This window comes from Nilaparvata lugens, chromosome 5 (genome assembly GCF_014356525.2).
Source record: "Nilaparvata lugens isolate BPH chromosome 5, ASM1435652v1, whole genome shotgun sequence".
Taxonomy (NCBI): Eukaryota; Metazoa; Arthropoda; class Insecta; order Hemiptera; family Delphacidae; genus Nilaparvata; species Nilaparvata lugens.
Window position 1 is genome coordinate 45,560,097 of NC_052508.1, and position 12,507 is coordinate 45,572,603.

A 12,507-nucleotide genomic window follows, 5' to 3' on the forward strand; every position below is an offset into this window, starting at 1 on the left:
GAAGATATTCTACTCGCCACCTGCGCCCAAAGGATTGCACTAGTTGATTCACCAGCTGAAAGCGAGTAAGACGATTGACAGGAGAATCAACAACATCTCCCATTGGAAAAGCTTTCAATGGGGTAAGTTTGAGAAAATGTGCTGGTGTTAATGCAAGTGGCTCACCGGGATCTTCACTCATAGAGCACAGTGGTCTCGAGTTCAGTACAGCTTCGACCTGAACTAAAACGGTATTCATCTCTTCGTACGTTAACAATTGAGTACCAATCAAATGAAAATAGATGTGATTTTGTTGCCTTTATGTTCGCTTCCCAGATGCCACCAAAATGGGGCGCTCCTGGTGGAATAAATTTCCAGTCGATTCTATAATCGGACAAATCACCTATAAGACTGGTTTGGAATGTAGAAGAGTTAACAAATTTCGAAAGCTGAACTAGTTGCTCGTGAGCGCCAACAAAATTGGTTCCACAATCTACGCAGATTACTCTACAAGGCCCACGTCGAGACAGAAAACGTTGAAAAGCAGCCAAGAATGCTGGAGTAGACAAATCAGAGACGAGTTCAATATGTACTGCTTTTGTAGACATGCATACGAACAGACATATATAGGCCTTCAAAATGACGGGATTACGTCGTTTAGCCATAGTAACTCGTATTGGTCCAGCGTAGTCAACTCCACAATGCTCGAAAGGTTTCAATTGCGTTACTCTACTAGCCGGTAAATTACCCATTTTAGGGGGTGAAATCTTTGGTTTACACAAAAAACATTTATTACAAAGGTAAACACATTTATGAACAACAAGATGACCAGACAGAATCCAAAATTTTTGCCTGATTAAGGATAACAGCAGACGGGGCCCAGCGTGACAATTCTTCACATGAAAATTATTCACCAATAACGTGACAAAATTGTCCTTTTTCGGCAAGATGATTGGATGACAATTATCAAAACCTAGATTAGCTGTTGACAATCGACCGCTGACGCAAATTACTTCATTCTCTAGGAATGGAGACTAACGCTGCATACGAACTGAACAACACTTTCCTGTTTTCAATTGAGACAATTCATTAGTAAAATGGATTTTCTGTACTAGTCTACATAGATACATTTCAGCTACATTCAAATCAGACTCACCCTGTTTTGGTAATACACGAACAAATTTCAAAATCACAATTACTACACGTAACAAACGTTGGTAGCTTGAACAGCATTGAATCAATGAATATATCACATTATCACAAGTCGCATCTGTGTGAAGGGTTGTGAGAACATTAGTTTTAGCTTCCGGTGGATTTTCAACTTCAACAAAGTCCACTTTCACTGGCCAACTATTTTCCTCTTTTTCCAACCAAGTAGGGCTGTTCCACCACAATTTATGACTCACAAGCTCGGCTGGTGTTAAACCATGTGACAAACAATTTGACGGATTCTCTGAGCCACTAACGTGCTTCCACTGTTGCACGTTACAATCTTGAATTTTCGATACACGATTCAAAACAAAAGTGGTACAGCGTGACGGTGGGGCCTGAATCCAATAGAGAGCCACCGTTGAGTCTGATAAGGCTATCACATGAGACACACAACACCTTTCACTAATGATGTTATGGGTAGTATGCAACAACTCCGCCAATAATAGCGCAGCACATAATTCCAGTCGCGGAATGGAAACTGATTTATTTGGAGCGACTTTGGATTTTCCACACAGCAAAGTGATAGTTGGTGGCGATCCATCATCATATTGACTCTCAAGATAAATGACAGCTCCAAGTGCTTGTTCTGATGTGTCACAAAATCCAACTAAACTAATTCTTGTATTCAAATACACTCCGAGATGATGAGGAATAGAGATAGTTGATAATAAATCAAACTCATTTTGACATACTTCCCAGTGTTTCGTGACTGATAACGGTGGTGTCCGATCCCAAACAACTCCGCATTGCCACAATTGTTTGATCAGACACTTCAATAGTAACATGAGAGGAGCAAGAAACCCCATTGGATCGTAAATTCGAGCAACTGCTGAGATTATCTTACGTTTGGTCGCTATCTCTCCAGTATGATTGACAACAAAGTGAAACGAATTGACAACTGGTTGCCACCTCAAACCTAGAATTGATAACGAATTTTCAAAATCAAAATTTTTAGCTACAATTGATGTGTCAATCTCGTGCATATATTCCATCAATTCAGCCAAATTGGATGCCCACTTTGTTAATTTGAAGCCACCTCGCTTGAATAGCTCCTTGGTCTGACTATAAATATCATTAGCATCTGATAAAGAAGGTGCTGAAGTGACAAGATCATTGACAAACATATCACTCGGTATGCGTGTGGATGCAGCAGGGAAATTATCACCTTCTTCTTCTACCAAGCGGTGTACTGTACGTAAGGCCAAATACGGCGATGAAGACACTCCAAACACGACACAATTCAACTCATAAATTTCAATTGGATCCTCGATAGAAAATCTCCATAGAATATGCTGGTATCTTTGACATGATTCTTCCATCACGATTTGACGATACATCTGACATATGTCAGCTATCAACGCCATTTGAAATAATCGAAAATTGAGTAACACAACAAAAATATCCGTTTGCAATTTCGATCCAACATGCAATATTTCATTTAATGATAGCGATGTGGTGGTCTTAGCACTAGCATCAAACACAATATGAATTGGCGTTGTGGAGCTGCTTGCTTTAACAATTGCATGATGTGGTATGTGATAACCACTCTTATCAGACTGATTGGTTATCAATGACATGTGTTCCTGTTTCAAATAGTCTTTCAATATTTCGTGATAGGCAACACGCGATGTAGAATCCAACTCCAAACGTCTTTCCAAATTCAAAAAACGTCGTTTGGCAGAATCATACAAGTCACCCAAATTATCAGGGGGTTTCAACCATGACAATGAAACAATAAACCTCCCCGATTCAGTACGACAAACAGATGAAACGTAGTTATTCTCACAATCGACTTCTTGAGGTTTTAGCAGCCATGTTGAGGCAGGGCACTCTTCCAATTCCCAAAATTTTTGAACCATTTTATCCAATGAAAGATTGCACACAACATGACTGCTCGTATCACACGACGACGACAAAACCGGAGCTCTTCCCATGAGGATATAACCCAAAAGACTGTCTATAGCTGTAATCTCATTCACCTTTCCCACCACACGTTCAGACTTCAGCAAATGAGGTAACAATTCAGCACCAATAATCACATCAATTGTAGCCTATTCGGTGAATAGAATTGTTCATCAGCCAATTGTAATCCACTCAAATGAGACAATTTAGACCTATCCATTTCACAAGAGGGCAACCGTTCAACAATACTCTCTACCATGAGAGACTCTATGGAGAAACAAATATCTGAGTCAATTCTAGATTGAAATGAGAAGCATGTATGTCCACGTACAACCGTCTCCTTTCCTCCAAAACCGTGAACAACAGTATTCAATTTACTAATTGGAAGATTCAATTTTTTACAAGCACTGGATGTAATAAAATGCGATTGAGAACTGCTATCCAACAAAACACGAAGTTCATGTAATCCACCAGATGAACTTTTCACTAACACCCTAGCAGTAGACAAAACGACAATGCTATTACTACCATTAGTAGCAGAATAACAGGTGACAGAAAGATTTTTCTCAACACTCACAGACTCTACACTACTTTTAGACTCATTCAACCCGAAATGTAACAATGTGTGGTGCATCTGGTTGCATAAAGAACACGTTTTATTACTCTTACAAGCTCTACTCGAATGAGTATCCTCCAGACAACGAAAGCAATACGAAATTTCCTTCACAAAAGCATATCTTTCTCTAGGGGTCTGTTTCAGGAATAAAATGCAATCAACAAATTTATGACCCTTTTTTGAACAACACAGACAGCTCACACCTCTCTCAGCTTTATTGAGATCAGTTGACAATTCATGGCTGGGTGAATGAGTGACAAACACCTTTGAACTCGAATGAGAGTGAGTTTTGAAATTTTTGGAAGCAGACTGAGTCTTTTTTACAACGGAATTACTTGACAAATTCAACAATTTATTATCATCAAACAGCAAAGATTTAACCTGTTTTTGTATAAAAGAGACCAAGTCATCATAAGATGGAACATCTTTATCTCTTACTGCCGCCTCAAATGCACGCCTTGTTACAGGATCTAACAGCTTCGATGTGTGATACAAGAAAATAATATCTGTAAGATTGACTCCCCGCAAACGTTTCAAAGCCGAGATTGGCGCACAAAATTGATCAAGAATTGCAGTCAGACCACACCTACTTTTGACTTTAAGAGCCTCGAATTCAAAATCTGTTTCAAATAAGCTTTGGTCTGAGATCTCGTGTCCTGATAATGAGTAACCAATGACGTCCATATATTTTGGTAATTGGCCCCAATGGGCGATACATGCTGAATAAGATTAGCCGCTTCACCACTTAATCGTGAGAATAAATGAAGAGCTCTATTCCAAACGGGCCAAAGTCACAAAAGTGTTTTTCTCAGGAAATCGATTTTTTGATAGTCATCACTTAAATGTTGGAAAATGTTTATAATCCAATGTATAAAGTGTGTATTTTGAATTCCATACAATAATTTTGCATATTTTGAAGTAATTTCTGTGTAATAGGTTAATTTTCTTGCTTTTTTTCCATGGACTTGGTGACATTTTGGAAAGAAACTTGGACTCGGACCTTCTTCATGTCACTAATATGATAAGTTTCTTCAAGTGCTGTATTTGCTGAGTTGAATATATTTTGCTAATTTTTTTGAATAAATTTTCTTGATCACTTGATGTTCTTGGTAATCCCCAGTGTATGTATTCTTGACTTTGACTGTTCTCTTCCCTTGAAAACGCACTGATCTCGAAGTAAAAATGGTAGTTAGGCTTCAATCTGTAGACAGACCAACAGAAAAAGATGCTCTGCGCATGCGCAAAGGACTAAGGTTGGAATGAAAAGGAGAAGCAATGGACTTAGATACACTTTGGAAAAAAACGTGATATTGTGATATTTATTTTGCAGTGACTAAGGATAGTTTGGAGTAGTTAGTATGCTAGGAATGAAGATCTATGTATAGGGTTCAATAATCAGCTGATATCTCGATTTCCACAAAAATGGACTTAGGCCAGTTTGGAATCGAGCTCTTCAAATACTGTATCCGCTGTTGATTGGTCAAAGACTCATTATCATGGACTAAAACCTTGAACAACTCATAGAAACTGGCCCATTTCAATTGGTTCCCATCGAAAGTCAGCAATTCTATACGCAGCAAATTAAGATCAGGATTCGATTGAGTAACTGCTGAAACAGTGGGATTTAATACAACTTCAGTTTCAGCTGATTGATTTAATTTTTTCAATGCCTGTTTAATGAAAGCCACTAAATCGAGATGAGCATCTGTGAATTCAGGAACATAATCCTCTTTCAACTCAATTTCCAAATCTTGAATTCTTAAGATGCAACTTTCGAATTCCTCCAATGTCTTTGGAAGATTCTCTCCTAAGATTATGAATTGATCGGCAACCTTTTTATCCTCAATGCCTTTTGATAAGTCATACAAACGCTGAATTTGTAAGAATAAATGTTGTTTTCTTGCTTGCAAGACTTTCAACATCTTTTCTACCTTGTCTGTCATATTAACCAACGAAATGACATAAAAAACAAATACTATACAAAATGACAAAAATACACAACGACAAAAAACGAAAGGCGAAACAGGAACAATAAAAGAACATCCAATTCAATGTTTCTTTACTTCCAATCAGTTGAGTGAAAAGCAGACTCATTCAAGTACAAAGCTATAAAACAATAACTACAATAATATTCATCGTTTATTTGCTGATTTATTTGTTTAATCGATTGATAAAGTTGAACGCTTGACAGAGATAAGAAGATAATGAGGTCATTCAATTCGACCTTGAGCCTGAACCTGTTTTGAGCGTGTACCAACAATTACAAAAAAACTTGTGTATCGAAATAGAGATTCCAACATCTAAATACAAATAATAAATGGAAAAGCAAGTTTCAAATTCAATAAATTCACTGATTCAATGATAATCCAGCCCGGAGGACCAAAAATGTTTTGTAGAGTGAGAGGACTGTATCTAAATTATTATTGTATTTAATGAAAATACTTGCCAAGCTGGAATTAAAAGAAATATTTACTGTGAGCAAAGCTATGGAAATTCTCAAATTAGTATAGATAATAGACTCACCAGTCGTAATTTTTATATGTGCCAAATTATCAATTATAAGGTACGTTTACATACGTATGTTTACGTTTTGCCTCACCCGTATGGCAAAATTGCGTCCACATGTACATTCAATGCTCGCCCAAGGCGCCTTTGAGCACGCCAAAATACCGACAGGGTTCCGGTTCGCCCACATGCCTCAGCGAACAGTGTCCACACGTGTGAATGCAAGCCCATACACGCATGCTCACCCGAGGCAAACGTACGTGTGTACACCGTTTAAGTGTATGGGCTTGCATTCACACGTGTGGACACTGTTCGCTGAGGCATGTGGGCGAACCGGAACCCTGTCGGTATTTTGGCGTGCTCAAAGGCGCCTCGGGCGAGCATTGAATGTACGTGTGGACGCGATTTTGCCATACGGGTGAGGCAAAACGTAAACATTGAAGGCGTCATAACCTAATTCCAATGAATTAGGTTAATGAATGACAAATCAAGTTGTGATCCAATAACTAATTGTAAATTGTAGGATTTTTGTAATTTTGTAGGATATGTGGATTGTCAAATATGGTATTTAAATAGAAACATGCATGGAATATATAATTTGTATCATGATTAACAAATTTAGAACTGCATAATTTAAGTGAAAAAAGCTTCTCTAAAGGGTTCCTACAAGAAAGTATAGCTCAAATATGTTTTTACTGTGGCTATCAAATCATCTTGTGTTTGTTTCATGTTATCAATCAGAGTTGTTGATTAAAATTGTAATCTTCAATATGATATTATACGTTTTAGATAGCTAGGCTACCATATCTATAGAGAGATTTATTCAAACTTTGAACTAGTATTCCCTTAAAGGTAAATCTTGAAGCTAATCTTTTGGAGAATCTTGTTTTGTCATGTGTATGAGCAGAGTTAGTTTAAAATGGGCAGCAATTTAGTATTTGATCCCAACCATTGATTGGAAAGAGTTCTATTATATGTCATTCGATTTGTTACATAATGGACTACAATATCAGTTACATTCATTTTCCCAATAAAACTAACAGTTTTCTTGATAAACTGATATATATGTAAAAATTTAGGGGGGTTGCGATTTGATTTTTTTGATTTCTCCGATTAACTTCGAAGCAAGTGATTTAAAAGAAAAATGAGCCAAATAATTAATGTAGTCACTTCCATTGCAAATCCATTGATGTATATTGTTACGTATTTGCGATTTGATTTGACGCCGTGGAAGGGGAAACAGCCGACGCAGTACAACGCGGCTGACTCTCTTCGCCATAGTAAACAGTAAACAGGAAATCAATTATCTCTGTAACCATTGATCGGAAAAAAATCTACCATATGTCATTCGATTCGTTATATTATTGACTACAATATTAGTTGTATTCATTTTCTCAATAAAACAAACAGTTTCCTCGATAAAATAATAAATATGAAAAAATTTAGGGGTTTTTCAATTTGATTTTTTGTTTTCTTCGATTAACTTTGAAGCAGATGATTTTAAAGAAAAATGAACCAAATAGTTAATGTCGGCAATTCCATTGCAAATCTATTGATGTGTATCATTATGTATTTGTGATTCAATTTGACGCTGTGGGAGGGGAAGCAGCCGACGCGGCTGACACCCTTCACCATAGTAAACAGTAGGTATTAGTACTGCTTTCTACATTGCATCGTATTTACACTCTTGCGCTCGAAACAATCAATTTTGTATATTGTTTTGACATGTTCTGAATCTAGATTTTCACTTTTCAATACTCTACAGATTATTATAATTGTCTTGATTTAACTACGCTGATAAAAATCAGGCTTTCGTTGTATGCTCACAGAATTTATCAATTTTAAGTGTGTCATCTGAATACGAGTCACACGTAGTATCACAATTTGATAACTCTTAGTTTCAGATATTGATGTTCTTTAATGAAGTTTGTAGATTATGACGTGTCCGACTTCTTCACCTCATCCTTATTTTGTGAAAAATGAAGATTCAAAATTTCTTTTCATAGCTTTTTTTGTTTCTTCTTGTTTGATTACTTTTTATAATTTACTGATTAATTCAAAAACACTAGTCTTGATAATGGAATGAGTATTAAATAAAATTAAAGTGAAGATTTTAGAAAATAAAAGTAAAAGGTATTTGAAACAAATAGAAAAAAAACTAGTGATAATGCAACTTTTTCTAATAGGTACGAATTTCAAGGCTCTCAATATGACTTTTTCCCAACCACAAGCAGAAATTCCAATGATCATCATAATAGTACCTACGGTAATTTAATGAAAATTCTTTGTATTGTTCAACGTAAGATAAGCTACATCCTTAAGGTAATCAACTTATTTGGGATTATCATGTTTATGAATGAAAGCGATACTGTGATAAGAGATTAGTCAAACTAAAATATAAATATTATATACAATGCATATCTCTGATCAACTCAAATTAAAAATGATAGTATCAAGTCGAAATGAATAGAGCAACTGAATCAAAGTGACTATCCACTGATCAATTTGCACTGTGATTTCCTTTTACTTCCAAATGGATTAAATTGCTTGACTCTCCAATGTAACAATCTATTGTAAAAAAAACAAATGGAATGTGAACGTCATCCAAATGGCATTTAAATTTGAATTTTCAGATCATGGAATTCAAAACAAACTAATTCTTGAGAGAATAGTGATGAATATTGCAAACAGTGCATGTAACATTGATACAAGCGATACAATGAAAAACATAGATTAATTTAATACTGGGCTTATCAAATCATGTTACCGTACCTTCAAAGCTTTTAAAATATAAAACTAACATTTTCAATTTTCTCTACTGGAGTAAAACATCGATAGAAAATAAAGAAGAGCCCATCATAACCACAAAATACTTGTACTAAAATTCACTTGAGCTAACTCACTTCAACCCTTCAACGATCACAATCAACTAGAATGCTATGAAAACTATAATATTGATAATCAGATACCGTACATTTTTCAAAAATCTTCACCCAACTAAGTCTGTGAATGCCAAGTCATAAGAAATCATGTTTAATAGATTTAATTTTAATGCTTCAGCATATAAATAAAAATTGGTCTATTCTTTTGGTGCCCGAAGCAAAACCAATATAAATTATAAATCAACATTAATCGACATCAAGAATAGCTTCTACCAACCTTCTAATTCCAGTATGATTCTGCTCATGCCTTACCGCGTCGGCTGTTTCCCCTTCCACAGCGTCAAATCGAATCGCAAATACACAACAATACACATCAATGGATTGCAATGAAATTGCCGACATTAATTATTTGTCTCGTTTTTCGTTTAAATCATCTGCTTCAAAGTTAATCGGAGAAAACAAAAAAATCCATTCGAAAAACCCCTAAATTTTTTCATATTTATTATTTTATCGAGGAAACTGTTTGTTTTATTGAGAAAATGAATACGACTGATATTGTAGTCCATTATTTAACAAATCGAATGACATATAATAGAACTCTTTCCGATTAATGGTTACAGAGATATTTGATTTTCCGTGATTATCTGCATTTTTCATGTTTTAGGGGGCTGGGGGTGAAAGCTCCAGGGGGATTTCTTGGGACTTTTGGTAGAATGACCCTCTGGGAGGGTTCTATCGATGGTGAGAAATTCAGCTTTTATTTAATTTTCGGATCGAAATTGCTTTTTTGGACCTTCATTGACTGGGCTAGTGGAAAATCTACATCTGTCTACACCATGTCTTCGTGTCGTCTGCAAATCAGATAGCTTTTTGAATGCCGAGGCATACGTGGATCGCGTCCACAAGGACGTACAGTGAATGTTGAGGCATATGTACATACGATTGTTGGCGCGAATCTGTACGGACGTGTGTACAAGGCTTAATAGTAATATATATCACAGACTTTAGACCACTATAATATACATCTGTTTACGGAGGTAGTGATTGGAACCCAACGAGCTATTATAGTAAACTATAATAGTTTACTATAATAGCTCGTTGCTGGAACCCCATAAAATGGCGATTTTGCAATGCAACACGGGATTGTGTCATGACCTGTATTTTCTCAATTGAGATTGAATACTTAGTTAATTAGTTGATCAGATGATGTCTATCGCTCTGGAAGTAAACTCAATCAGAATGATGGTGTGGTAGTGTACATTGACAGTTCACTGTCAGTTTCCTCCTGTGAACAGCTGTGTCTGGGCGGGATCGCTAGCTGCCTGGCTCTTAACTTTACTTTTAACGGTGTGCCCTGCCACTTGTTGGCTGCCTATCGCAGTCCCAATACTGATATAAATCTTTTCACTGTCGCTCTCCGGAATTATCTCTTAAATTTGAATGATGATAGAAAAACCTTACAAATTTTTTGTGGCGATATTAATATTAATATTCTGGGTGTTGCATTGAGCTCCGTGCAGGAGGGTTACCTGGATATGATGTATGAGTTAGGTTTCATCAGCTTTATGAATCGGGTAACACGTCCTGCGGGGAGTTCATGTATCGATCACTTTTTTGTAAAAAATGATAGAAATATGGAAATAAAATCTGCAATCATGGAAACAGCTATAACTGACCATTATCCGACATTTATTCAATTAGCTTCCGGGGTGCCTGTAGACTCGAACAATTGTCGGCCAACCATACCTACATACAGAGTGACCCAGTGGAATAATGTTGCGGCCGATCTGTTAGAAAAAGATTGGGGTGGTATCACTGCTGTTACAGACAACGTTGATTACTGTGCTGATACTTTCATAAATGAAATTACATCAACAATCGAACGATTTACACAAATTATTAATTCAATAAGACATAGAGACAAATTGAGCAAAAAGGTGTTGAGGCAGCCGTTTAATGTAGGATTGAAAGAGGAGTACAGGATTTATAGGAATGCACTCAATGTCGCTATAAAGAATGCTAAAATACATTATTATAAGGATAAGGTGGATAGTGTAGGGGGTGATTCCAGAAAATTCTGGTCTATAGTTAATGAGCTGGCTTGTAGGCCAGGTTCGGCTGAGCGATTCCCCTTGGCGCAGTTTCATCAGGGGGGCGCACCTTCTGATTTAGAAATAAAAGAAATAGGTAACTCCTTTAATAATTTTTTTTCAAATGTAGGTGCTGAATTGGCTGATGCAATTCCTGAAAGGGGCCCTGAAGTGGTAAATGATGATGATTACATTGTCAATTCCACTTTCAGGCTGCAACCACTTGACGAACAGGACATCCGGGAGATCTTGAAGGGGATGCGTGGCGGCTCTGCTCTGGGGCTTGATAACATTGATTCAAAATTCATAAAAGAACACATTGACGTGGTGATTGAGCCTCTTCTTCACATTATTAATGTCAGTATCCGAACAGGCCAGTTTCCAAATGCTTTTAAAATGGCAAAAGTCATTCCTATTTTTAAATCTGGTACTAAAAATCTTATAAGTAATTACAGACCTATTTCTATGCTAAGCATATTTTCAAAGATCCTCGAAAAAGCAGTGAAAAACCAATTACAGAATTATCTAGAAACAAATAACATCATAGCAAATAATCAATATGGCTTTAGAATGGATAAAAATACATCACATGCTCTGTTTGATATAACAAAAGAGATCACGCAGAGGGTGGAAGATCGGAAACATGTTTTAATCACGTTTCTAGATCTTGCAAAAGCATTTGACTCTGTGGATAGACTGAAGCTTTTGAGAAAAATGGAGCTCTATGGTATCAGAGATGGTTCATTGAGGTGGTTTGAGAGTTACTTCCAGAGCAGGAAACAGTCAGTTTATATAAATGGAATTGGTAGTGACTCTATGCCCGTTGATTATGGAGTTATACAAGGAAGCACACTAGGTCCTATACTATTCCTAATTTATATAAATAATATAAGTAAATTGCAGTTGAATGGCAAACTGTTCCTGTTTGCCGACGATACTGCATTGGTTTCCTGTGGACGTACTTGGCGGGACGCCTTCAGTGAGGCCTCAAAAGACCTTTTACATGTGAAGAAGTGGCTCGATCAAAATAAACTCACACTCAATGTTGTTAAAACCAAATATTTGCCAATATATTTTATGAAAAATAGTATGCCAGTTCAAGAATGTCTCAAGCTTCACTCATGTAATGACCACCTGTCACTTACCTGTAATTGTGAGACGCTTGAACAGGTGGAAAAATACAAATATCTTGGAGTCTTCATAGATTGCAGGCTTTGTTGGACTCCTCATATGGAATACCTCAAATGTCGCATTCGTAGACTAATATATGCCTTTCGACAGTTGAGGGAGGTTCTTTCAGTCAATCAATTGAGAAGGACAT